At 38.6% G+C, this 26,900-nt stretch overlaps 1 protein-coding gene across 4 annotated transcripts in view; it reads left to right on the top strand.

Moving 5' to 3' along the window:
• PIK3CB (phosphatidylinositol-4,5-bisphosphate 3-kinase catalytic subunit beta) overlaps positions 1-26,900 on the top strand; it is a 197,825-nt gene that overhangs the window by 29,947 nt on the left and 140,978 nt on the right. For 3 of the 4 annotated variants that reach the window (XM_057545918.1, XM_057545915.1, XM_057545917.1), the window contains exon 2: positions 19,634-19,738. The exons of the other annotated variant lie outside the window; for it this stretch is intronic. The gene's annotated coding sequence lies outside the window, so the exon portion shown is untranslated. The remainder of the gene's footprint in view (positions 1-19,633; positions 19,739-26,900) is intronic. 4 annotated transcript variants of the gene reach the window in all.

Genomic DNA, 26,900 nt, shown 5'->3' with positions numbered 1-26,900 from the left:
ACTCCCATTTATTTGTTTGTTTAGTTATTTAGTGTGGACTTGTGGATTTTTATACTTTAGGTTACAATTCAATACTACTTAATTTTGTTGTTCAAACTGTTACAGCTTGGCCACTGGGAACTTTTTCAGTTGGCTTCTGTGTCCTTTTGACATTGTTGTTGTTGTTGTTTTAGCACTTTCTTACTTTCTTGTACCACAAAATGTTCAGGGCTTATCTTGTTTATTTCCTTCTTCACTCCTAGGATCAGTCATTTCTCCAAGGGGCCCTGGTTCCTTTCATTGGAGGATGGTATTTAGAAACTAAGATCTGAGCATTGTGTGCTTATTACTACTAGGGTATCGTTGCTCCTAGGCCTTCTTGGCTGACAGAGCAAGGAAATATGTGAATATCTGAACCTGTGAATATATAATTTCTATAGATATTTCTTTTATTTTGTTTATTTTTAATTTTTTAATTTTTAATTTTTTGGCCATGCTGCGTGGCATGCGGGGTCTTAGTTCCCCGATCAGGGATCAAACCCATGCCCCCTGCAGTGGAAGTGTGGAATCTTAACCACTTGACCACCAGGGAAGTCCCTTGTTTTAAAATTTTTTAGTTATTTAAAATTTAAAAAAATTTTTAATAAATATTTTTATTTTTAACCATCTCATTCCATGTTAAACTAAACATGAGTCTCTACTAATGTTTCCAACTCTAAACCATCCCAGCTTCTTGTTGCTTAACTGTCCCACTGCAATGGTAAGTAACCTGGCTTTTGGTTTTGTTAACAGTGTCTTTCACAGAACAGAAGTTTTTAATTTTAATTAGTCCAACTTACCATTTTCGCCCCAATGGATCGTACTTTATTTTTCTTTTTTTCCTTTTTAAAAATTTTTTGGCCATGCCATGCAGCACGTGGGATCCTAGTTCCCCAACCCGGGATCGAACCCGTGCCCCCTGCATTGGAAGCACGGAGTACTAACCACTGTACCGCCAAGGAAGTCCCTGGATCCTGCTTTTGATGTTGGCTGGAAAACTCATAGTGAAACCCAAGGTCACATAGATTTTCTCCTGGAAGTTTCATAGTTTTGCATTTTACATCAGAAATAGCTTTTTGAGCTTCTTTTTTTCTTTTTTTTTTTAAAGTATTTTTATTTACTTATTTATTTGGTTGCACCGGGTCTTAGTGGTGGCAGGCGGGCTCCTTAGTTGTAGCATGTGAACTCTTAGTTGCAGCATGCGTGTAGGATCTAGTTCCCTGACCAGGGATCGAACCTGGGTCTCCTGCATTGGGAGCACAGAGTCTTACCCACTGCGCCACCAGGGAAGTCCCTGAGCTTCTTTTAAGTGAGAGATTTTTACTAGTTGAATAAGTAATATATTTTGGCTTTTTCTTTCTCCTTTTAATTTTTTGGATGGGATATAGATGTCAGTCTTAAGTTTCATGGTTAGAAATGGTGAAATGAAATTTTAGAACTTTAGAGGTGAATAAAAAGTTCCAGTAATTTCAGAATTGAAATACCATATGTCATATGGAGAAAATAAATCTATCTTTTCCCAGCCGTTACTCTGATTGAGGGTACAAGACATATACAGTACAAATCAACATTAAGAGACAACATATAGGGCCTTCCCTGGCGGCGCAGTGGTTAGGAATCCTCCTGCCAATGCATGGGACACGGGTTTGATCCCTGGTCCAGGAAGAACCCACGTGCCGCGGAGCAACTAAGCCCATGGCCACAACTACTGAGCCTGTGCTCTGGAGCCCGTGAACCACAACTACTGAGCCCACGCACCACAACTACTGAAGCCTGCGTGCCTAGAGCCCGTGCTCCACAAGAGAAGCCACTGCAATGAGAAGCCCACGCACTGCAATGAAGAGTAGCCCCTGCTTGCTGCAAGTAGAGAAAGCCCACGCGCAGCAGTGAAGACCCAACTCAGCCAAAAATAAATAAATAAATTTATTAAAAAAAAAAAAAAAGAGAGACAACATATAGGGTAATGTTTAATTGTGTTTTAAAAAACCCTAAAATTCTGAGGGGACCAAGGTCAATGTGAGCTAGACTAGTAAGGGAAGGCATCCTGGAAGCCAGACTTGAATTTGGTCTTGAAGGACTTGGCGATAAAACTTTCTTAATTGAGGGGTGGGACAAAATGTAGATTGTAGGCAGTAAGGGAGCTAGGGGGGAAAGACAGATGGAGATAATCTTGGCTGATGAGGAAAGGAGAAAAAGGATGGAAGGAAAGAAAGGAGACATGTGAGGTGTGTGTTTTTGCATTCAGAGGTGAAAGATCCGATTGGTAGAGGGGATTGAAAATTCCCTTTCCTGTACTTGGCAGGAATCAGATGCCTCAAGTATAGGAATTAGATGCCTCAAGATGCTGGATTTTGTGGTTTTTAAAAAAAATTTATTGTTTTTGAACAAGTAGTACACTCCTATGATTCAAAATTCAAAAGGAAACAAAGAGCATACAGTGAAGTCTCCTTTCTGCCTGTCTCCCAGCTACCCAATTTGCATTCCTTAAAGCAACCAGTGATAACAAATGCATTTTTCCTAAGTGCTGTATAAGCAAATATATTTGTATTTATATATTCCCCTTCCTTTTTTTAAAGAAACAAAAACATAGCGTTCTCTAAACATTGTTCTGCACATTGCTTCCGGCCCCACACTTAATGTACCTCTACTTAATGTGATGTGTCAACTCATTCATTCCTGGGGTGCCTCTTTCTGCTGAGCATGTATAGTTATCATGTGGCTGAATGAATGAAACAGTGATAGTCCTCTGAATGTTTCTTTTCAAGTCTGAAAATCACTGAAGATTTTATAAACAAACCACTGATGTGCTTGTAATTGTGTGTTAACATGTCTATCTCTTAGTCTATGTAGAAACTGTTGCCCTGCTGATCGAATTAAGGAAATCCTGATTCTTTTTGTAAGGGGAAGAATCCTTTTGAAATGGGAAGTGGACTTCCTAATGCTGATTTTAATACTTACTGAGTTTTCTTTTTAATTTTATTTATTTATTTTATTTATTTATGGCTGTGTTGGGTCTTTGTTTCTGTGCGAGGGCTTTCTCTAGTTGCGGCAAGCGGGGGCCACTCTTCATCGCGGTGCGCGGGCCTCTCACTATCGCGGCCTCCCTTGTTGCGGAGCACGGGCTCCAGACACGCAGGCTCAGCAATTGTGGCTCACGGGCCCAGCCGCTCCGCGGCATGTGGGATCTTCCCAGGCCAGGGCTCAAACCCGTGTCCCCTGCATTGGCAGGCAGACTCTCAACCACTGCGCCACCAGGGAAGCCCTTTTTTTTTTTTTTAAAGAACTGGCTCTGCGGGCTTCCGTGGTGGCACAGTGGTTGAGAGTCCGCCTGCTGGTGCAGGGGACACGGGTTCGAGCCCCGGTCGGGGAAGATCCCACATGCCGCAGAGTGGCTGGGCCTGTGCGCCACAACTACTGAGCCTGCTCTCTAGAGCCCGTGAGCCACAACTACTGAAGCCCGCACGCCTAGAACCTGTGCTCCGCAACAAGAGAAGCCACCGCAATAAGCCCACGCACCACAACGAAGAGTAGCCCCCGCTCGCCACAACTAGAGAAAGCCCGCACACAGCCACAAAGACCCAAGGCAGCCAAAAATAAATAAATAAATAAATTTATTAAAAAGAAAAGAACTGGCTCTGGAGTCAAACCGCCAAGCTTTTTTTAAAAAAATTTATTAAATTAATTTTTTTGGCTGCGTTGGGTCTTAGTTGTGGCACTCAGGATCTTTCGTTGTGGTGGGTGGGCTTCTCTCTAGTTGTGGCACGCGACCTCCAGAGAACGTGGGCTCTGTAGTTTGCGGCACACAGGCTCTCTATTTGAGGTGCGTGAGCTCAGTAGTGTGGCACGAGGGCTTAGTTGCCCCAAGGCATGTGGGATCTTAGTTCCGTGACCAGGGATTCAACCCGCATCACTTGCATTGTAAGACGTATTCTTTACCACTGGACTACCAGGGAAGTCCCCTTACTGAGTTTTCTAAAGGCTGGTGCTCCAAGTATGCTAGGAAAGAAATTGCAGAAATTAAGAATTCTTAAGGAATTGTGTGTCATGCATTTAATGACCAGATTTTAGCTAATTTTATAGAGATGTTCTTAACAGTTGGTGAGAATATCAAATGAGAATAATAATCATTGTTGTATCCACTGAATTTAAAGGCCATATGAGGGCTTCCCTGGTGGCGCAGTGGTTGAGAATCTGCCTGCTAACGCAGGGGACACGGGTTCGAGCCCTGGCCTGGGAAGATCCCACATGCCGCGGAGCAGCTGGGCCCGTGAGCCACAATTACTGAGCCTGCGCGTCTGGAGCCTGTGCTCCGCAACAAGGGAGGCCGCGATAGTGAGAGGCCCGCGCACCGCGATGAAGAGTGGCCCCCGCTTGCCACAACTAGAGAAAGCCCTCGCACAGAAACGAAGACCCAACACAGCCATAAATAAATAAATAAACAAATACTTAAAAAAAATTAAAAAAAAAAAAAGGCCATATGAGGCTTTTCTTTTTGCGGGGGGAGGGCGCGTCAGGTGGCAAGCGGGATCTTAGTTCCCCGACCAGGGATTGAACCCATGCCCCCTGCATTGGGAGCTCGGAGTCTTAACCACTGAACCGCCAGGGAATTCCCTGAGGCTTTTTGAATAGGTCACATAAAAAATAAATAAAAATGAGAATATAGTGAAATTGTAGTGAACATAATGGATAATAGTTTCTCTCCCCTTCACAAAAAAAGCCTGTTTTTTTTTCTTCCTTTTTTTTTTTTTTTTGGCCATGCCACGTGGCTTGCGGGATCTTAGTTCCCTAGCCAGCGATTGAACCCAGGCCATGGCAGTGAAAGCGCTGAGTCCTAACCACTGGATCACCAGGGAACTCCCGGAAAAGTCTGTTTTCTAAACTATGCCATTATTATTGTTCTGTGAATCTTGTTCTAAGAGTATGCCAAAGTGAATGTCTTTGTGTGGTACCATATTTACAGGTTGTGGTGCCAGTGAAAAATATGTCGTGATTTTAACTACTAAAAGTTTAAGTGATCTGCTTTTATAAAACATAATAGGAACTGGGAAATTATTTTAATGACTATTTTCTAAAATATTCACATGGCTTTTTCTCTTTAAGAGGTCAAGTAATTTGTCTAGAAAATGTAACAGTATTAACCTGTGTTGTAAGTGATTTAACAGTAATTGAATGCTTTGCTAATATGATGTGGAATACTAGTGAGCTGACCCTGGTCAAAATTCAGACCTTTGGAATGTCAGATTTGTTCTTCCAAGAGGTTGGGGCTTTCCTAGGCACGCAAGGTAGAGACTTCCTGAAAATTATGGCAGAGAGCCTCTGCATTTTAGAGCTTTATTTTACAGTTGAGAATGGAGACCTAGAGAAGGAGGCCACCACCTCTAGGGTGTGCAGGCAGTGGCTTCCCTAGGGCCACAGGCTCCTTTAGCTCTGCATTGAATTTACCCTTCATGCTTGAGAATTGTTCCAAGAGCTTTTCTCATCGACTTGGTTAGTGTGACATCCCACCCTAACCCCATCCCAGGCCTTACTGTAAAAGGATTTCTTTTTCCCTGGCACAAGTACTTCTTCAGATACCCAATTAATGAACAAACCTAGAGATGTTGGTTGAGCATTGAGGTATTGGGCTAGGTATAAGTGAGAGAGGCAAATATGTGTCCTATCTTCAGGGATGTTATGATGTTGTTGTTTAATTGGATCGGGAGGGTGATGTTCATTCATAGAAATGTAAGGAGGCATTGATTTGAAATCAAACAATGCAAATAAAGACAGGAAATATGTTTTTCATATTCTAATTGGGTTGACAAAATTTTAAGAAATTCATAAGCTGAGAATACCTGTTTGATCCTTAGTCATCCATCACTGGAACTCGCCCTCCCTTGACACAACCCCCCCTCCCCCATTTTTTTTTAAAACAGTGGTTTAATTGTCTTGTTGCAGAGGTGGTACTTTTATTTAGTCAGAATGCTGGAGCAGTGGGTGTTTGTTTATAGTCTAAGATGCATTTTAGGGTGTTCTTTTTTCCCTCAGGGCTGAACTTTGTAAAGTTCTAATCTGGTATGATTATGCTAGGTCTGAATGTATCCTTTATTCTACTTTTAGCATTGCTGTCAATTTATCATAAGATTTTTCTTTTATACATTTCTGTTAGCTGAAGAGTTGGCCATGGAAAATCTGCTTCATTCACATATACCTTTGTCTATTAGAGTGTGTGAATATTTTCCTATATTTACCATTTATTCATGGAATGTTTATTGAGAAGATATATGCTCTATGCTGTATGAGGCGCTGGGGATGCAAAGTTGAAGAAAGCTCATGGCTTGAAGGAACTTTAAGAGAGTCAGACAAATGAACAGATAATTCTAATACTGTGTGTTACGTGCAAATGATAGAGCCTCTTCAGGGTATTGTGGGAGGCATAGAATGGAGCAGTGGTTCTCAAAGTACAGTCTGGGGACCTCTGGAGGTCCCCGAGCTCTTTCTCAGAGATCTGCAAGGTCAAAACTATTTTCATAACTTAAGACATTATTTGCTTTTCTTTTGCCCTTATTTGTTTACAAATATACGATGGAGTTTGCCAGAGGCAATATAAATTGTAATATCTCAGTAGATTGGGTGCAAAGCAGAGATGAGAATCTAGCTGTCTTCTATTAAGGCAGACGTTAAGGAGATTTGCAGAAGTGTAAAATTGTATCACTCTTCTCACTAAAGGTTTTCTTTGAAAAATATGGTTTTTAAAACTAAAATATGTTTAAAAATAAAATGTTTTTAAGTAAACATTTAATAGGTTTACTATTTTTTACATGAATAAAAATTTAAAATCCTTGGTTTTAATTTCAAATTCAGTAAATATTGATAGATATAACCTACATAGACAAGAGCTTTTGAGTCCTCAGTAATTTTTAAGAGTGTGAAGGGAAGCTGAAACCAAAAAGTTTAAGAACCACTGGAATAGAAATTTCTAAACTGGTCCTCAGGAGAGAGGTGGGCAAGGAAATATTCCTGTGGGATGTGATACCAGGGCTTAGTCACAGGTGTTTAAAAAACTGCCAGCTGTAATGTAAAGAGGGAGGGAGTTTCAGAAGATAGGTAGGAAGAGGTGGATCACAGAAGACCTTGTATGACAGACTGAGAAGTTTGTTTCCTCTCCCATAATCAGAAATAATAGTTTTTAAAATATGTTAATTTCTAACCTTACATATGAAGTGCTATTGGAAGCTATTTTACTATATATGTATTTTTAAATATAAGGAGGTTAGAAGATTGTGTTTTTGATTTTATTTGCTAAATTGGCTGTCAGCATTTTGTATATCAAGGCTGTTCTTTGCTTACAATACTATTCAACATTGACAACAGATGAATAATCTGTGACTTCAAGTCCTTAAAGAAATTATTGTATTTCCTATAAAATGTGGGTTTCAGGTAACCATTTGTCAGTGATACCAAATTCTTGTAAACTGTTTTTAATATGTCAGTTATGGTTGTAAGTTAATACTGACACTTTCTTCTGAACCTAGAGATTAAGTTAATAAGAAAACTCAGAGCCTAATGTTCAAATAGAGGACCAATGAGAAAATATTAGAAAAGCATATATCTGATAAGGAATATATATAATAATATAAAGAACATTTACAACTCAATAATAAAAATTTAAATAATCCAACTTAAAAATGGGCAAATAAACTGGTTTGAATAAATGTTTTTCCAAGGAAGATATAAAAATGGCTAATAAGCACATGAACAGTTGCTCAACATTATCAGTCATTAGGGAAATGTTAATTGAAACCATAATGAGATGCGCTTCACATTACAAGTATGGCTATAATCAAAAGGTAGACAATAACAAATGTTGCATGTGGATTTGGAATCCTCATACATTGCTGGTTGGATTGTAAAGTAGTGCATCTGTTTTGGGAAAGCACTTTGTCAGTTCCTTAAAAAGTTAAACAGAATTACCATATGACACGGCAATTCCACTGCTAGGTTTATAGCCAAGAGAATTGAAACACATGTTCATACAAAAACTTGTACATGAGTGTTCAGAGCAGTCTTATTCATAATAGCCAAAAAGTGGAAACAACCCAAATGTCCACAGCTAATGAATGGATAAGCAAAATGCATTTTATCCATACAATGGAATAGTATTCAGTCTTAAAAAGGAATGCAGTTCTTATACATGCTGCAGTATGGATGTTCCTTGAAAACATTATGCTAAGTCAAAGAAGCCAGTCACAGAAGACTGTGTATTGTATGATTCCATTTATATAAAATGTCCAGAATAGGCAATTCCACGGAGAAATATTTGAAACAATTTCAGACTTAATAGAAAAGTTTAAAAAATGATAGAGTTAAAGTTATATGGATTACAAGCGATCCTCAAGACTTTTCGTATTTTCCTGTGGAAGAAAAAAACATGTAAATAATAAATGAGAATTGCAAGTACTATTAAGTATTATGAAGGTAGTAAAGTGGTAGGGAATGAACCAGGTTACAATCTTAATTGTTGTGGTACACAGGAAACTTCTTAGAAGAGGTAACTTTTGAATTGAGACATGGGTGTTAGAAGGTGGCAGATAACCTGGGGCAGAACATTCTAAACTGAAAGAATAGCAAGTACAAAAGCACTAAGTTAGGAACAAAGTAAGTGTGAGAGGAACAAAAAGCAAATCATTATGACTAGAAAGAAGTCAATGAGGAAGAATGGAAGATGAGGTCAGAGGTAGACAAGTACCAGATCATAAAAGGTCTTTGTAGTGCATAGTTGCAACTCAGGTAGGGTTACAATAGGAAGTTTTGGAAGGTTTTAAGCAAACAATTGGAGTAATCTGATTTCTGCTCTGTGAGGTACATTGTAGTTACTCTGACACAGACAAACTGTAGAGCAGCTAGAGTGGAGGCAGAGAGACTGATTAGGAGGTTGTTGAAGCAGAACAGCCCAGAAATGCTGATAGTGTCTTAGACCAACGGTCCCCAACCTTTTTGGCACCAGGGACTGGTTACGTGGAAGACAATTTTTCCACGGAGGGTTGGGGAAGGGGGTGGTTTCAGGTTGATTCAAGCGCATTACATCTATTGTGCACTTTATTTCTATTATTTTTACATTGTAATATATAATGAAATAATTATACAACTCACCATAATGCAGAATCAGTGGGGCCTTGAGCTTGTTTTCACTTGCCACTCACTGATAGGGTTTTGTTATGAATCTGCAAGCAATTGATTTATTATGGTCTCTGCAGTCAAACCTCTCTGCTAATGATAATCTGTATTTGCAGCCGCTCCCCAGCACTAGCATCACTGCCTCAGCTCCACCTCAGATCATCAGGCATTAGATTCTCATAAGGAACACGCAACCTAGATCCCTTGCATGCACAGTTCACAGTAGGGTTTGCTCTCCTATGAGAATCTAATGCTGCTGCTAATCAGACAGGAGGCGGAGCTCATGCGGTAAGTGAGCGATGAGGAGCAGCTCTAAATACAGATGAAGCTTTGCTTGCTTGCCCGCCTGCCACTGTGTAGCCCGGTTCCTAACAGAGTATGGACTGGTACCGGTCCATGGCCTGGGGGTTGGGGACCCCTGGCTTAGACTGAGGCTATGTCAGGGACAGTGGGAGTGTTGGTTGAGTTTGGTATGTTTTGGCTGGTAGAGCCAGTTTTTTTTCTTTTTTTGTCTGAGATGTTGTTTGAGGGGGAGCAGAACAGGAGGATATCAATAGTTTACACTGTTAAAATATTGGAAACAATCTAAATACCCATAAACAGTGGTATATCTACACAGTGAAGTACAGTCCAGATGTAAAAAAAAGAATCAGGAAGATCTCTATGAACTGATACAAAGTAATTTCCAGGATTGTTAAAGAAAAAAAGCAGAGTACAAAAGAATAACTATCTTTTATGTTGACTAGATTAACTAGGATGTATTTAAAAGGCATCCTTAAAGATTGCTTTTCTCCTTGTTTCCCAGCTTTTGCCAGTATTTGATAAAATTTGAAAACCCGTTTTGAATTGTAAACACCTGTCTGTCGCACAATTCTTAGGTGTATTTGAATACTTGATTATTCTGTTTTCTGCTTCCTTTTCCTCAAGCCACATGGGACAGCCCATATTGGAATGTCTGTATCAGTTAGTGTTTGAGACTCTGGGAGAAATGCTTGGTCCCTATAACGCTATCTACCTTCTTAGAAAATGTTATATATACTTATTTCTTGTTATCATTATATCTCGTAATTTCTTTAAAACAAAAAGTGAACAAAAGTTCATAAAAATTTAGCACTCCAACATCAGCTGTTTTTCTACTTTATTACCATTTTTTTGGGGGGGGGGGTCATGCCACGTGGCATGTAGGATCCTAGTTCCCCGACCAGGGATCAAACCTGTGCTCCCTGCAATGGAAGCATGGATTCTTAACCACTGGACTGCCGGGGAAGTCCCTTTATTAACTTTTAGTAGACATACTTAACTTTTTACATAGTTTTATGTAACACTTCTAAAGTGACTGAGATGTTTTCTTAATATTTTCAGTGATTTTATATGTATGAAAGCTTTACATCTAAGATACTGATATATTTCAGTAAGGAAAAGTGTTATTGGAGTTGCTGTTTTCTTCAAAACAGGGACTGAATGAAGTAAAATGCCTTTGGGGTTAAGCAGAACGTTAAGTGGGATTTTAGCTACACGTGTAGTTTCTTTAATTCATTCAGTGAACATTTTTGATTACCTGCCCTAATCAAAGGCATTTTGCAGGTACTTGGATTGTAAATATGAATGACTCTCTACTTGCTCTGAGGGATCCACAGTCCTGTAGGGGAGATAAGCAAACTAATATTTGTAATGCACTGTAATAAATGAGTTACGTACAAGTCACAGCAGGATCCCATGGGAGTAAGCCTTGGGGGATCAGAAAGGGCTCTAGAGAAAATGCCACCTGAACTGGTGTAGGTGCATAGGAGCTGGCCTGATGGACAGACAGCAGCATCTGCACAGAGGCTTGCACCCCAGACTCTCTCATACTTAATCTTGTTGTTACCAGAATTTAGTCAAATAGTGTCTTGCATTTTAGGTAAATGAGAGATGGATGATATAATTCAGTATGGAGGACAATTCAGGATAGGAATTATCTCATTGTTTTCGTTTAAGGAGGAGATACTATTGGCGGCAAACACTAGATGCCTCCCTTTTGTACATTCCCTTATTTATTAGACCATGATTTAGTTGTTAGGGTGAATTACTGGTGAGTACAAAAGACTAACCCCTGGACTTACAAGTGAGAGTGCGAGAATCCTTAGGTGAGGCTTTTGTTCAGAAGAGACATGAGGCTTTATATAACTAGGGGAGAGGAGGTTGACCCTGACTCTGAGAGAAGCAAAATGGAATTTTGGAGGAAACATGCTTTCTCAAGGAAACTAGTATTAGAGATCTTGGGCTGATGACTTAGGCCAGATAGATGTGTTCACACTACAGACTTCAGTGAGATGGATAATGTTGTTGCCTCAGTTACAGAGACAGTAAAAGAATAGTTTTTGTCATCGTGTGTGTATGTTGATAGTATTTGGACCCTATTTTGGTTTATTAATTTACTAATCTATGTATAATAGTAATAGATTCCCATGGGATTAAAAACCTTTTCAATATAAGAAAGTTGAACAGTAGAAACTCTCCCACCTCTAGCCCTCAGCCACCCTGTTCCTATTTACTGCATTCCTCCAACACTCCACTCTGTCCCGGAAACTATTTATTAGCCTCTTATGTATTCTTCTAGAGTTTCTTTACATAAATAAAGGCAATAAAAGTACAGGCACTTTTTTCTATCCAAAAAACTCACCAACTCCGAAGGTAGTGTATTATACCTGTTGTTCTGCAGATTGGTCTTCTTACCCTCCCCTTTGTACATTGTGTTTTTTACTTAACAGTGGAGATCTTTACCAAAGATCTTTCCATAGAGTATATCGTTCTGTTTTGTTTTTTAACTTGTATGATTTCCCTTTGGATAATTTATTTAACCAATTCCCTGTTGGTAGACGTTTGGCTTGTTTCTGATTTTTTATTATTGTAACAGTATTGCAGTGAAGTACCTTGTACATATGGCATTTTGCCCATATGCAAGTATATAATTATGGAATAAATTCAGATGTGGTATTACTAATAAAAGGCCATATATCTTTGTAATTTTGATAGATATTGCTAAATTGCCTTTATATTTGGACCCTGACTCTCCCACCAATGAAAAGGGATAATGTGTGTTTCTCTCCCCCCTTCCCCAGCTTTATTGAGACTTAATTGACATATAACATCGTGTAAATTTAAGGTATACAATGTAATGATTTGATACAGGTATATATTGCAAAATGTTTACCACAATAAGGTTACATAATTCACATACTTACCATTATGTTGTTGTTATGCCGGATGATGTGTATTTCTTCACAGCCTTGCCAACAATGTACCATGGCAAACAGGTTGAAAATTGTGTAGTTTTAATTTGCATTTTTCTAATGAGTGAGGTCGGGAGTCTGTCCATATTTTTAAGACTCCCCCCCCCCCCATGTTCTGTGAACTTATTTCATGGGGTTTTTGAAGCAGAAATTGTTATCCTTATTTATACTTTTTTTTTCTAATTCAAGTGTAACATATGTACAGCAGAGTGTATAAATCTTAAGGGTGTAGTGAGGTGGATTTTTATGAGCCTCTGACACTCATTCTGGATGTTTTTTGGTGATTTTTACCAAAAGATGTCAACAAAGATTTCAGACTACAGCCAGGATATATATTCTTTTTTCAAATGGTCCTTACATGGTTTGTGTACTAAAATATTAAAGGTTGTAGTTGTCTTATTAGGACATCAGGAAAAAGAATCAAGTTCACATGAGGCATTCCTGCTACCTGATGGTGACTGTAAGATGCATTTCTATATCAAAGGTGTTAAAATGTGGAAAACACTTCATCTTAAAAATAATGAAATATGTTAGATAATGCCAGATTGGTTTCCTTAGAGGTCATACTAATTTATACTGTCACCAGGAAGGTAAAATGTTTTGGTTATTCCACATAATCTCAAACAGTTGATACTGTCAGATCTTTTTGTCAGTCTAACAGATGCGATATAGTGGTTCACTGTGTTTTTTTTCTTTTAACTTTTTTCAGTGAAGTATAACACATGCAGTAAATGGCTAAAAATCATCAATATATAGTATCATGATTTATCACAAAGTAAACAGATCCATGTAACCATCACCAAGAAGTAGAACACTGCCAGGAGACCAGAAACTCTCCTTATGTGTACCACCTCCCACCCCACTCACTTCTGCTTGCTTCTTTCCCAAGGGTAGTCACTATTCTGACAGCTAACACCCTAGAATTAGTTGTGCCCATTTTTTGAATGTTATATACATGGAATCAAGCAGGTATCTCTCTCTGTTCTCCACCATGTGAGGATACAATGAGAAGATGGTGGTCTGTAAACCAGAGGGAAGTCCCTCACAAAGAACCTGACCATGCTGGCACCCTGATCTCAGACTTGCAAGCTCCAGAACTGATGTTTGTTGCTTAAGTCAACCCTCCCCACCCACCCCGCAAAAAAAGCAAAAAACCCCAATGTGTTCATGAGATTTATCCATGTTATGTGTAGTTGTGAGTTGCTCCGTGTAGCTTAGTAAGATGAACAAAGGTATATTCTCATTCTTACGGTGTGTAAAAGAGTGGTTCCCATTATTTGTGTGTGTTTGAGGCACACTTCTGGTTTTTATTTTTTTGAGGCGTTTGCAAATTATTTTTATTGCTGAAATATCTTTTTTAATTCAGATGCTCATATCTAAATAGATTTAAAAAAGTGGTTTTTGAATCCTTTTTCTGGATTATTTATATTTGTAATATGTAATAGATTACTGTGGTTCAAAGATTAAAAAGTATAAAAAAAGTAAACAGTTTCCCACCCTTTTCCCAGCTACCCAGTTCATGTCTACCCCAATTCCCTAACATTTCACTCTGCCCAGGAAACTAATGTTACTAGTATCTGTGTAATCTTCCAGTGCTTCTTATACTTAGAAGCAAATATGAATATAGATTTTTATTTCTTTACATCTTTATCCCTTTGCCAAAGACACATCATAGCAACTATCCTGTGCTTCTTTTTTTTTTTTTTTTTGCTTAACAGCTTGCATATTTTTATGTATCAGACTGTGTTTATAAAGCTCTAAGGTACTAAATTCATTTTCATTGCAATATAGTATTATATTGTGCTAATGTATCATAATTTATCCATTCTGTTTTGGGTTTATACTTTTTGGCTAGTCTGAGTAATGCTGCTGTGAACATTCTAGTAAATATCTTTTGGTGAAACGTGTACACATTTCTTTTGGATTTATATCTAGGGTGGAATTCCTATGTCATAAAGAATGTAAATTTCCATTGCTCTCCATTTTCAACAAGCCTGGGTATTATTAGTTTCTTTAATTTTTACCTATCCTGGTGGGTACACAGTGGTATCTTATTGTGCTTTTAATTTTTATTTTCCGGAGTACCAGTGAGATTGCTTTTATTCCCCCCTATGTTTACTGGCTATATTGGTCTTTTGAGAAACTGTATTTTTAAAAAAGCCAGAATATATAATCTCCATTTGTTAAACAAAAAGAAAGAAAAACAGACTAACAGACTCATACACTAGCAGTCTTTTTTTTTTTTTAATAAATTTATTTATTTTATTTTTATTTATTTTTGGCTGCGTTGGGTCTTTGTTGCTGTGCGTGGGCTTTCTCTAGTTGCGGCGAGTGGGGGCTACTCTTCGTTGCAGTGTGTGGGCTTCTCATTGCGGTGGCTTCTCTTGTTGCGGAGCATGGGCTCTACGTGTGCGGGCTTCAGTAGTTGTGGCTCACAGGCTCTAGAGTGCAGGCTCAGTAGTTGTGGCGCACGGGCTTAGTTCCGCGGCATGTGGGATCTTCCCGGACCAGGGCTTGAGCCCGTGTTCCGTGCATTGGCAGGCGGATTCTTAACCACTGCGCCACCAGGTGAGCCCCACTAGTAGTTTTAATCTGGTTATTTCTTGGGTAATGGAGAAATATTTGATTTCATGGGTATCAAAGATTTTTTGCTTTTTTCTTTTTGGCTGTGCCGTGTGTGGGATCTTAATTCCCCAACCAGGGATTGAACCGGCACCCCCTGCAGTGGAATTGCAGTCTTAACCACTTGACGGCCAGGGAAGTCGTCAAAGAATTTTTCTAAAAAATTATTTATTTATTTATTTTGGCCATGCCATGCATGGCCTGTGGGATCTTAGTTTCCCTACCAGGGATCAAACCTGTGCCCCCTGCATTGGAAGTGTGGAGTCATAACCACTGGACAACCAGGGAATTCCCTCAAAGAATATTTTTGAGTGTTCTAATTGCATTTTATAAACATAAATGTTGGAATAGAAATTGCATTTCTTTGATGTAGGGCTAGGACTTTGTGGTAGTATGTGAAGAGTACTGTGGGTTCAGTAGGAAAAGGAGAGAGATGAGCACCTCTACTACGAAGTGATTTTTGGAATTTATTTTTTAATAATACTATTATTTTTAAAATAGCAACATTGTTACTGGTTTGTTTATTTTATTTTATTGAGATATAGTTGATTTAGAATATTTATAGTAGTTTCAGGTGTAGGTACAACATAGTGATTCAAAATTTTTATGAATTATACTCCATTTATAGTTATTGTAAAATATTGGCTATATTCCCTGTGCTATACAATATATATTTGTAGCTTATTTACTTTATACATAGTAGCTTGTACCTCTTAATCCCCTACTTCAGTCACACCCCTCATCCCCCCCACTGGTAGCCACTAGTTTGTTCTCTATATCTATGAGTCGGTTTCTTTTTTAAAATTTAAAAAAAAATTTTTATTTTTGGCTGTGTTGGGTCTTCATTGCTGTGTGCGGGCTTTCTCTAGTTGTGGCGAGCAGGGGCTACTCTTCCTTGAGGTGCGCGGGCTTCTCATTGCGGTGGCTTCTCTTGTTGCGGAGCACGGACTCTAGGCGCATGGGCTTCAGTAGTTGTGGTGTGCGGGCTCAGTAGTTGTGGCTCACGGGCTCTAGGGCGCAGGCTCAGTAGTTGTGGCACACGGGCTTAGTTGCTCTGTGGCATGTGGGATCTTCCCGGACCAGGGCTCGAACCTGTGTCCCCTGCATTGGCAGGCGGATTCTTAACCACTGCGCCACCAGGGAAGCCCCCCCCCGCCCCCGCTTTTAAACAACTATTTATTTATTTATTTAATTTTTGGCTTTGTTGGGTCTTCATTGCTGCACACAGGTTTTCTCTAGTTGCGGTAAGCAGGGGCTACTCTTTGTTGTGGTGCGCGGGCTTCTCATTGCGGTGGCTTCTCTTGTTGTGGAGCACAGGCTCTAGGCGTGCGGGTTTCAGTAGTTGTAGCACATGGGCTCAGTAGTTGTGGCTCACGGGCTCTAGAGCACAGGCTCAGTAGTTGTGGTGCACGGGCTTAGCTGCTCCACGGCATGTGGGATCTTCCTGGACCAGGGCTCGAACCTGTGTCCCCTGCATTGGCAGGTGGATTCTTAACTACTGCACCACTAGGGAAGCCCTAGAAGAGTACTTTTGCTTGAACAGGGACCAGAGATAGAACCTGTGTAGGGGTTTTGGTTTCATCATCTGATGTTCTCAGTGCTTGGATGAGCTTTTGAAACTCTCCCACCACCCCTTTAAAGTTTAATGAATATTTGTCCAGAACTTTTTTCTTCTAATAAATGCTGCTTGATTTCTTTTCACAGTGAAGTTGTGAGTGGATCTTCATGGTAAGGTTGTTAATAACATTGTTTTTACCTAAAGGATTATTAGGAACTTTAAGAATAAAGTTTATTGAATTCTGTGTTTGAAGAAATCAGAGTAATTTTGTTTACTGTCCAAGAAGACTAAGCAGTATACTTACATTCATTATTAACCTATATTGTATCAAATTGGTTATTATTTTTTGCTTTCCTTTTCTCTTTTCCCTTTTAAATAGACATTATTTTTTTAGAGCAGTTTTAGTTTTACAGTAAAATGGAACAGGAAGCACGTAGAGTTCCCATTTATCCCAGCCCCCCCACCCCCCACCCCCCCCCACACAGCCTCCTCAGCTGACAACATCCTGCACCAGAAATTTGGTTATTTTTGAGTTGACTAATTCCTTTACTTTTGGGAAAGTAAACAGTTTGATACATTTTGACATCATTCTAAAATTTGTTTTATAACTTTCCTTTCACTTTAAAAAGCATATTATTGACCTTATTTCAAAAGAAGACAAGACTAGAATAAAATTATTTGCTTCCTAGCCAAATTTTATTTTGAAGGTTCCAAATGAAAAAGATTTTCAACTTTAATAACAGCAATCATGCTCTCCTTTGATTCCTGCTAATTTAATGAAACTTGAAGATTTTCCAGCCTTTTCTCCCTTTTTTTTAAACATAAAATGTTCTAACCAGATGGTTAAAATTTTTTATTAAAATTTCTGACTTGGAGTATTACTGACAAATATAGACAATTCCAGACTTGGCATGTGGCACAAGTTCCAGTCCAATTTGGTTTTTAAAAATTAATTAATTAATTAATTTGTTTGGCTGCGTTGGTCTTAGTTGCGGCACGTGGGATGTTCCTTGCGGTGTGTGGGCTCTTTGTTGTGGTGAATGGGCACCAGAGCATGCGGGCTCAGTAGTTGCAGCGTGTTGGCTTAGTTGCCCTGCGCCATGTGGGATCTTAATTCCCTGACCAGGGATCGAACCTGTGTCCCCTGCATTGGAAAGGCGGATTCTTAACCACTGGACCACCAGGGAAGTCCCTCCAATCCAATCTGAGTGGGCTTGCCCAGAAATGAGTTCAATGATAATGATTAGGACGCTACTGTCACAAAGGTCATAAAGTCCCGAAATGTTGTTTGTGAAGAATGGGACATAATGGCTGAGAGGAGAGAGCTGTGAGCTCACTGATCTTTGGAAAGCACTCATGAATTAGAGCTCAGATGAAAAGGCAAAGCCATAAAGTTTTATGAAGTCTATAGGATTTTCTCAGTCAGCCAGAAAAGTGACTCAAAAAATGATTGATATTTTTCACTACATTAAAATTAATGTCCCTCTAAAAACACCATAAGGAAGATGAAAAGATAAACCACAAACTTGGGAGGAAAATTGTAATATATGTAATAGAGGATTAGTGTCCTGAACAGGGCCACCTTTATGGATGTACAACCTGTGCAGTCACACAGGGCCCCACACTTATTTTAATGCTAAGCTGTTACTGTCTTGAAATTAATTTTTGAATAAGTGGCCCTGCTTTTTTATTTTGTACTGGGCACTGCAAATTATGTAGCCAGTCCTGGTCCTGAATATACAAAGCATATTATTTCATAAGAAAAAGACAATCCAATAAAATTGTCTAAAAACTCTGAACAGAGGAATGCAGAAAGGAACATAGATCATTAATAAACTTGTGAAAAGGCCTTCAACCTTATTAGATCTTAAACCTAATCAAGTACAAACAGATTACAGTGTGATACCATTTTATGTATTCTGTATTGCTACAAATTAAGGAATCTGACTCTACCAGGTATTGGAGAAGATGTGTTAGCGATTCATATACTGCTGGAGAATTGGTAAGGTGATTCAGTTGAAGACATGTTGGCATTTTTGGTAAACTTGGGAATTTGGATGTCCTATGTATGACTCACCAATTTTCCACTTCTAGGTTTAAAGCCTAACCCTAAAGAAATTCTTCTGTAAGTGTACCTGGAGACCTGTATAGTAATGTTGATAAAAGCAAAAAACTAAACCATACAAATGTTTGTCAACAGAGTAGATAAATACACTGTGGCATATTTATATAGTGAAATACCATATAGAGCAATGAAAATGTAACATGGATAAAGCTCAGAAAAATATTGAGTGAAAAAATTCAAGTCGCTGAAGACTTCATTCATATTTAGAAAAATATTGAGTGAAAAAATTCAAGTCCCCGAAGACTTGGTATGCTATGATAACTTAGCATACCAAGTTATCAAGCTGAAAAAGGGAGCAGGGGACACAGAACTAAACAAAATATTGTTTAAGGACATAATACATATGTGACAAAGTATGTTTTAAAAAGTAGTGGAATAATAAATATTTAGGATAAAGGTTGGGAGGAGAGGAGCATGTAGGTAATGTTACTGATGTTCTTATGTGGCGTGGTGATTTACAATTTACAGTGTTCATCTTAATGCTTGCTTACATTCATCTTTCCATATATTTTGTGTGTGTCAAACATTACATTAAAGAAGAAAAGGGGAAAAATGAAATAAGTTACTCATGGTTAGTAGCTTATGATCCAGATGGAGGAATAAACTGGGAAATAGAAAGAAAACTAGCATATTACAGAAAAGAGGTTTCAAGAAAGAGGAGGTAATCTACATAAGATAATTCAGATAGTTGCACAGGACGTCCACTTAACTCCCTTACAGCTGTAACATTCTGTAACTTAAATATTGTGGTTCATGTGTTTTCTGTATTTTCCCCATATTTAAAAATACAGTTATAAGCAATTATGTCATGTAAGTAGTAAAATTACTTTTAATTTAGTCCATTTAGGTGTTAATATCTTTTATCTTCACCCTTTTTGGCAGTATATCTTCTAATCTGAAAAAGTCTTCCATGAAAACTTCACTTTTAAAAAATAAGTAATGCCATCTGTTTTCCTAAAAGACTGAAATGGGGGCTATCATTTCAAGGTAAGTATCCAATTTCGTATCTTTAATTACTTATATTATTTTTTCAGAAGTTAAGTAAAGAAGGAAGATGTGAATCTTGCTTAGATCCTAAATCTTTTAGTTATTCTGGGGTGGGGATGGGAAGGAAGTCCTAGGCCTTGTTTTAAGATAGTCAGGTACTTAGGATTATGTTTACCACAGATTAAACCCAACTTTATGAAGGAGAGAGGAGGGGTCAGTAATGTTTAAAGCTTTTTAGAGAGGTTAATTGAAAACTGAGAGCCTTTTGGATTTGGCAGTTAGGAGGTCATTGCTGACCCCAGCAGAGGCCATTTCAGGACAATGTTTGTGGCTGAAAATAAGTTTGCAGTAAAGAGTGAAGAGAAGGTGATAAAGTGAATATTTTAGCTCTTAAGTGATTTATTGAACCAATATACGGAATGTACTTAGGATGCAGCAGTCATTTCCCCAAGCACTGGAGTTCTAGTGTGACAATATATATCTTTGTTTAAGCCTCTTGTAGATAATTTAATGCCCAAATATTTTTTCTCCAACTTTATTTAGATATAATTGACATACAACATTGTGTAATTGCTGAACTATCTTACGCCATTTTTTACTCTTGTCTTCTGTGTAATAAATTACATGATCTACCCTAGTTATACTGTTAACGAGGGCAGATATTCTCTGCCTGGGGAATGTTAACTTGTGTGTTAGACTGGGCTGATAGTCTAGCAGGCAAGTTAGGTGCTTAGCACTTGTCACTGTGATAAGTGATGCAAAAGTGAAATAATGACTACCTGAATGAGTGGTGGGAGTGGAAGCTGGTGGTCTGTGAGTTCATTTGGCAGGATTTCAAAGGCAGATTTGGCAGGGAATATGGAAGAAAGAAATCATATATATGAATCTAAGATTTTGAGTGGCTACAAGTATGATGGTACCATAACATAAGTAGGGAAACCACAAGGAAAGACTGGTTATTAGGGGGCAAGTGGATGGGACTATAACATATGAATTCTGTGAGACACATTTTGATTTTGGAGGTACAGGTAGAACTTTCAGAATATCTCCTTAAATGTGGAAATATGAGACTAAAATTTAGAAAAAAGATAATTTAGGGCCCAAAGATACAGATTTTGGAGCAATTCACATAGAATTTAAGCTGTGGAAGTAGATAACATTTCCAGTATCCTAGCAGAGAGAAAAAGGTAAAGTACAGAACTTTAAATGTTGTTAAAAAGAATCAGTAAAGGAAAAATAAGAGGAAAGGTATGAAGGTATTGTGTCTTTCTTTGAAGCATAATGAAGAATTTCAAGGAGAGGTTCTTGAGAGGGATGAGATGCTTAGAAAGATTTAGGGTTTTAATACCCTAGAAGGGCATTAAATTTAATTAAATTCAAGAACCCCTCTAGGGCATTAATATAACCTAATAATTAATAATTATTAGGTTCATTATGTAATAAAATAAGATAATTATTAAGAGGTTCTTGATAACTGAGAGAACAGATTGAGTAGACCAGGATGAATTATAAGAGGTTAAGTAAATGGTTTTACAAAATACAAAAAAGGATGAAGTATAAAATAGAATGTTTTTCAAGAAGTTTGTGCAGGAAATGAGACAGTGATCATTTTGAAGAGTTAGCCACATAGAAGATATTTTAGCATTAGCACTTGGTATATTTTAGGTGAAAGGGAATGATCCATCAGAGTAGTTTAAATATGTAGAATAGTTTAAATATTAGAGTGATTAATTGCCTGAAGGAGGTAAGAAGGTTTGAGATCAAGGACCTGGGCAAAGGGCTTAACTCCTACAAAAGAGTAGCAGCCATTCTGCTTAGAAACCAGAGGAAGGGAAGAGAGGATGAATCAAGGAGTTTGTAGGCAAAGAGGAAGAAAACTGTAGAATTTCTTATCCTGCTTTTCAGAATAAGATGGGGATTGAGGTTATCTACAAGGCAAATAATCAGTGGTGGGATTGGGATTCTGGAAGGAGAAAACATTTAGGAAAAATGTTGTAGAGTAATTTCCAACTTCAGCAGATATTCATTGGACACCTGCTTTGTGCCAGGTGTGTTTTTATTTATTTATTTTGTTGCGTCGGGTCTTAGTTGCAGCTCGCTGGCTCCTTAGTTGTGGCATGTGAACTCTTAGTTGTGGCATGCATGTGGGATCTAGTTCTCGGACCAGGGATTGAAGCCGGGCCGCCTGCATTGGGAGCGTGGAGTCTTAGCCACTGTGCCACCAGGGAAGTCCCGATAAGTTTTCTTATGAAGCCGATTGTTGAAACGAACAATAAAAATACCAAATTGTAATGTGATCTGAGGAGGGCAGTTGATAAAGTGACTTATTGGCTACTTCTGAGGAGATGACTTTAAGGTAAGGTATGAAAGACAAGGATTCAGTCACCTGAAAATAAAGCTAGCATAAAAATCTCAAGGTAGAAATGAGCTTGATGTATTTGAGGAATGGAAAGAAAGCCAGTGTTCTGGAACAGAGTGGATGAGGACCATAGAGTCATGAGATGAAGTTAAAGAAGTAGGCAGGGCCAGGCCATGTTGGTTCCTATGGTCATGGTAAAGAGTTTAGACTCAAGGAAATCTTTTAAGGAGAGGTTTTACACAGAAAAGTGTCATGATATGATATATGTTTTAAAGATTCCTCTGGCTGCTTTATTAAAGATGGACTATAGGAGTACAGGGGAAGCAAGGAGATCAGTTAAGAGACTGTTGGAATTGACCAGGCCAGAGACCATGGTGGAGGAACTTAATATGATCACCAGGATAGGATAGAAAGGATTGTTGACCAATCATAAAGGCTCAGTTCAACATAAACAACTTGACATGGCAGGCAGTGTGAATTTAGCTAGCATAACCTTTAAGATGGAAATGAGAAATTTGGCATTGGTGGTTGGAATAACCGTCTGTGGAGATATAGGCTTGGTAAAAGGTAATGCACAAGGGACTGGAGGCCATGATTGGTTCAACACATATTTATTGAATAATATATTCACCTCCTAATATACCAAGAACTGTGCTAGCTGCTGGGGTTATAACAGTCAACAAAAACAGAGGCTCCTTTCTCATGGAATTGATGTTCTAATGAGGGTGGGGAAGATAACAGTAAGTAAATATATACTGTGTTAGATGGTAATGAGTACCATTAAAAATATATTAGGGAAATGTATTAGGGAAAGGTAGATATTGACGGCGGAAGGGTAGGCTTACTGTTTTATAAGGTGTGGTTAGGGAAGCCCTCTCTAATTAGGTGACATTTGGGCTCACAGCTCTAAGTGAAGTTAAGGGAGCAGACCAGGTAGATACGTGGGTTAGGGGTGGGGGAGCTGAGGGTGGACTGTACTTGATGTGTTCTAGGAGCAGTAAGAGGGCCAGTGTGACTGGAATGGAGTAAGTGAGGCAGGAGGAAGTAGAAGCTGACATTGTGAAGGTAGAAGAGCTAGAGTCAGGTTGTAGACTTTGGGTTTTCTTCTTTTTGATGGTGGAGATGCAGATCCAGGGGTGAGGATACAGGAGGGGTGAAAGGCAAGGCTATGGCTGAGCAGTGTAGCTTGTGGCTAACCGTGAGGCCAGATGTTTGAAGTGTCTGAGGTAATGATAAGAGAAGGGGATGTACAATAAAACAGATTTTTTTAATCCCACAGGGAAGTAGGAAGAGTAGAGAAAGGTGGATTGGATGCATGAAGGCCTTGTAGTTCCTGATGAATAAGTTTATTTTGATTTGGGTTTTTAAAATTAATTAATTAATTTTTAAAAATATCTATCTATCTATCTATCTATCTATCTATCTATCTGGCTGTGCCGGATCTTAGTTGCAGCATGCGGGATCTTTTACTTGCAGCATGCGGGATCTAGTTCCCTGATCAGGGATCGAACCCTGGCCCCCTGCATTTGGAGCGTGGAGTCTTAACCGCTGGACCATCAGGGAAGTCCCTGGATTTGGGTTTTTTTAAATTGTAAAATGTGCATAACAAAATTGACCAGTTTGACTTTTTTTTTTTTTTATGATAAGTTAACACTTGCTATACATGAATTAGGTAAGCTTCTTCATGTGTACAAAGCATCTGAATGTTCAGTTTCATCTGCACAGTATTGCTCACGTTTCTTTACTCAAAGCAGATATAGGGACTGAGATGGATTGAAAGAATAAGTTGGCTCATTTCACATTGTCAGGGGGGCCTTCTCTTGCTGTTGCTTCTATCTGTAAATTGAGAAATGAAATACCCAAGAGTACTCCCTTTTAAAAAACTTTAATAAAAAGGGGATTTCCAAATCACATCATGATTGATTGAGAGATGGTGTCAGAAGTACAGAAGCAACACTCATGATCAGTTAAAGACCTTTCCCTGGAAATTCCCTGGCAGTCCAGTGGTTAGGACTCCGAGCTTTCACTGCCAAGGGCCCAGGTTCAATCCCTGGTGGGGGAACTAAGATCCCGCAAGCCACGTAGTGCAGCCAGAAAATAAAATAAAGACTTTTTCCTCTAAATTGAAGGAAGAGGTCTGGTTACTTTGCTCATTGACATTGAATACTAAGAAAGAAAACCCCACAGCTATAGAACTCCAAATTGTCTCTAAATCCAGTGCTCCTTAGCTGCCTAAAGCTAATGAAGTAAAAATACATTAGCCTCACCCTTGACATTTTCAGATTTAACATATTCAGAGATCCTCTGTGATCTCCAAAACACATGATTCCAAATTGTGTCCCAGTAAAATGGCATTTATTACTAGTGCATCATGACAAGTACTCAGCATGAGTGAGCTTAAATAAATGTTAAGCATCTACAACTCTATGTGACTTTACTGTTCTTATTTTATCATCATATTTCATACTATCAGTAACTTCCTTCTGAAATAAGTAATGAAGGAATTTTATAAATTTCATAAATGAAGGAATCATTAAATTTGGGATATGTACAAATGTGGGCATTTGGAAAGAGCTCAATGTGTTCTTCCTGAACATTGACAATTTTAACTGTTTTTATTTTAATTTTTTTAACTTATTTTTAATTCTTATTTTTATTTTATTTTTTTGGCTGCGTTGGGTCTTTGTTGCTGTGCACGGGCTTTCTCTAGTTGTGGCGAGCGGGGGCTACTCTTTGTTGTGGTATGCAGGCTTCTTCTCATTGCGGTGGCTTCTCGTTGCAGAGCACGGGCTCTAGGCACGCGGGCTTCAGTAGTTGCAGCACGCGGGCTTAGTAGTTGTGGTTCGCGGGCTCTAGAGCACAGGGTCAGTAGTTGTGGAGCACAGGCTCAGTAGTTGTGGCGCACAGGCTTAATTGCTCTGCAGCATGTGGGATCTTCCTGGACCAGGGATCAAACCCATGTCCCCTGCATTGGCAGGCGGACTCTTTAACCACTGCGCCAGGGAAGTCCCTCACGGTTTTTAAATGTACAATTCCCTGGCAGAAATATATTCACAGTGTTGTGCAACCATCACCACTATCCCTCTCTGCAACTTTTTTATCAGCCCAATCCCTGATAACCATTATTCTACTTTCCGTTTCTGTGAATTTGCCTATTCTGGGTAGCTCGTATAAATGGAATCATACAATGTTTGTTCTTTCATGGCTGGTTTATTTCACTTAGCATAATGTCCTCAAGGTTCATCTGTGTTGTAGCGTGTATCACAGTGTCCTTTTTAAGGCTGAATAATATTCCATTGTATGTACATACCATATTTTGTTTATCCGCCCATCTATTGAGGGAAATTTGAGTTGTTTCCACCTTATGGCTATTGTTAATAATACTGCTATGAACATGGGTGTACAAATATCTGTGTGACTTCCTCCCTGCTTTTAATTCTTTTGGACATATACCCAGAAGTAGAATTGCTGGATCACATGGTAATTTTGTTTAAATATTTTAAGAACTGCTGTATTTTCTTCCACAGTGGTTGCACCATTTTACATTCCCACCAGTAATATACAAGGGTTACAATTTCTCCACATCTTTGCCTGGATTTGGTTTATAGTTTGTTTTTGGTTTTGAACAGTGGAATGTTTTAAGTATATTTATTTCCTTAAAAGAAGGTTTATCTTAGATCATTTTCTAGTAGGTTTAGAAGTAACACATCCTCATGCTCTGCTATAAGGTCGGAACTGGTAAAGAAAGTTGTCACCTGGTTAAATTTTAGTGAGAGATCCTCACAGGAATTAAAATTATGGACCCTTGAAAAGAATTCATTGCCAAAAACTTATGGTTATTCTGTCTATGTAACCTGGCTGTGGTGTTTAATGTACCAAGTACCTTCACTTGGCTTAGGAGAAAGCTATGTGTTTTGATTACTGGGCAGGAATAACTGTGATCTCCCAGGATTGGACAAGATGATTAAATGAGTTAGAATGCTTTTTTCCCCCAAAGGATACACTTGAAAATTGGAAATTTTATAAGGAGGTGGAGAAATTTTCATCATGCTGTTGACTGACACATTTTCTGTGTAACAGTTAGGAAAAGACGTTCCTTGTTCAGATGGATACTAGACTGATAAAAGTTATTAAGGGAAAAAAAAAGTGCTGATGGGATTACAGCTCCTGCAGAGAGGATTTTGAAGCTTTGTACCTTGTTTGCAATTGTCATTAAGATTTGGAAATTTTGAAATAGATCATATTCATGCTTCAATGTTGTTATAGTCATGCTTTTCCTTGGTAAATCACGTTTTAATTTTAAAAAGTTTACTTTAGAAGCTTCTTATCATGTTACATGAATATTATGAATAAACTGAGTGGTTTAAACTTGCCTTCCAGTTTTTACTAGTTCCTCTTCCCCCAGTTCTTTGTCTTTGATTCAGGATTCTTCTTCCTTAATATGCACTGGATGTTTCTGCATTAGAAAAATGTTCATAAAGATTATATTGTTGAGTGCCTACTGTTTCTGGTTCTTTGATAGCATGCTTTTTGCTTTTTCTCAGAAAATAACTGTGGTTAGATTGTCATATAGTCTACCACAGACAGTAAGGATATTGTGAAAGAAATTCTGGCTATCTGTGTAGCATGACCTTTCAAAACTGTTTTCTTTGCTGTAAGCATCTCACTTAGCCTTTTGACTGCCACATGACAGGGGAAGTGGTATATAAAAGGCAATATAAATGGCTGCCTTGTTGATCTCAGTACAGTTTTCCAATATAAGAGCTTGCTAAACAGTCACATGTTATCAAATATCATCATTTT

Source organism: Balaenoptera acutorostrata, chromosome 4 (genome assembly GCF_949987535.1).
Source record: "Balaenoptera acutorostrata chromosome 4, mBalAcu1.1, whole genome shotgun sequence".
Taxonomy (NCBI): domain Eukaryota; kingdom Metazoa; phylum Chordata; class Mammalia; order Artiodactyla; family Balaenopteridae; genus Balaenoptera; species Balaenoptera acutorostrata.
This window is presented reverse-complemented; position numbering and strand designations above follow the sequence as displayed.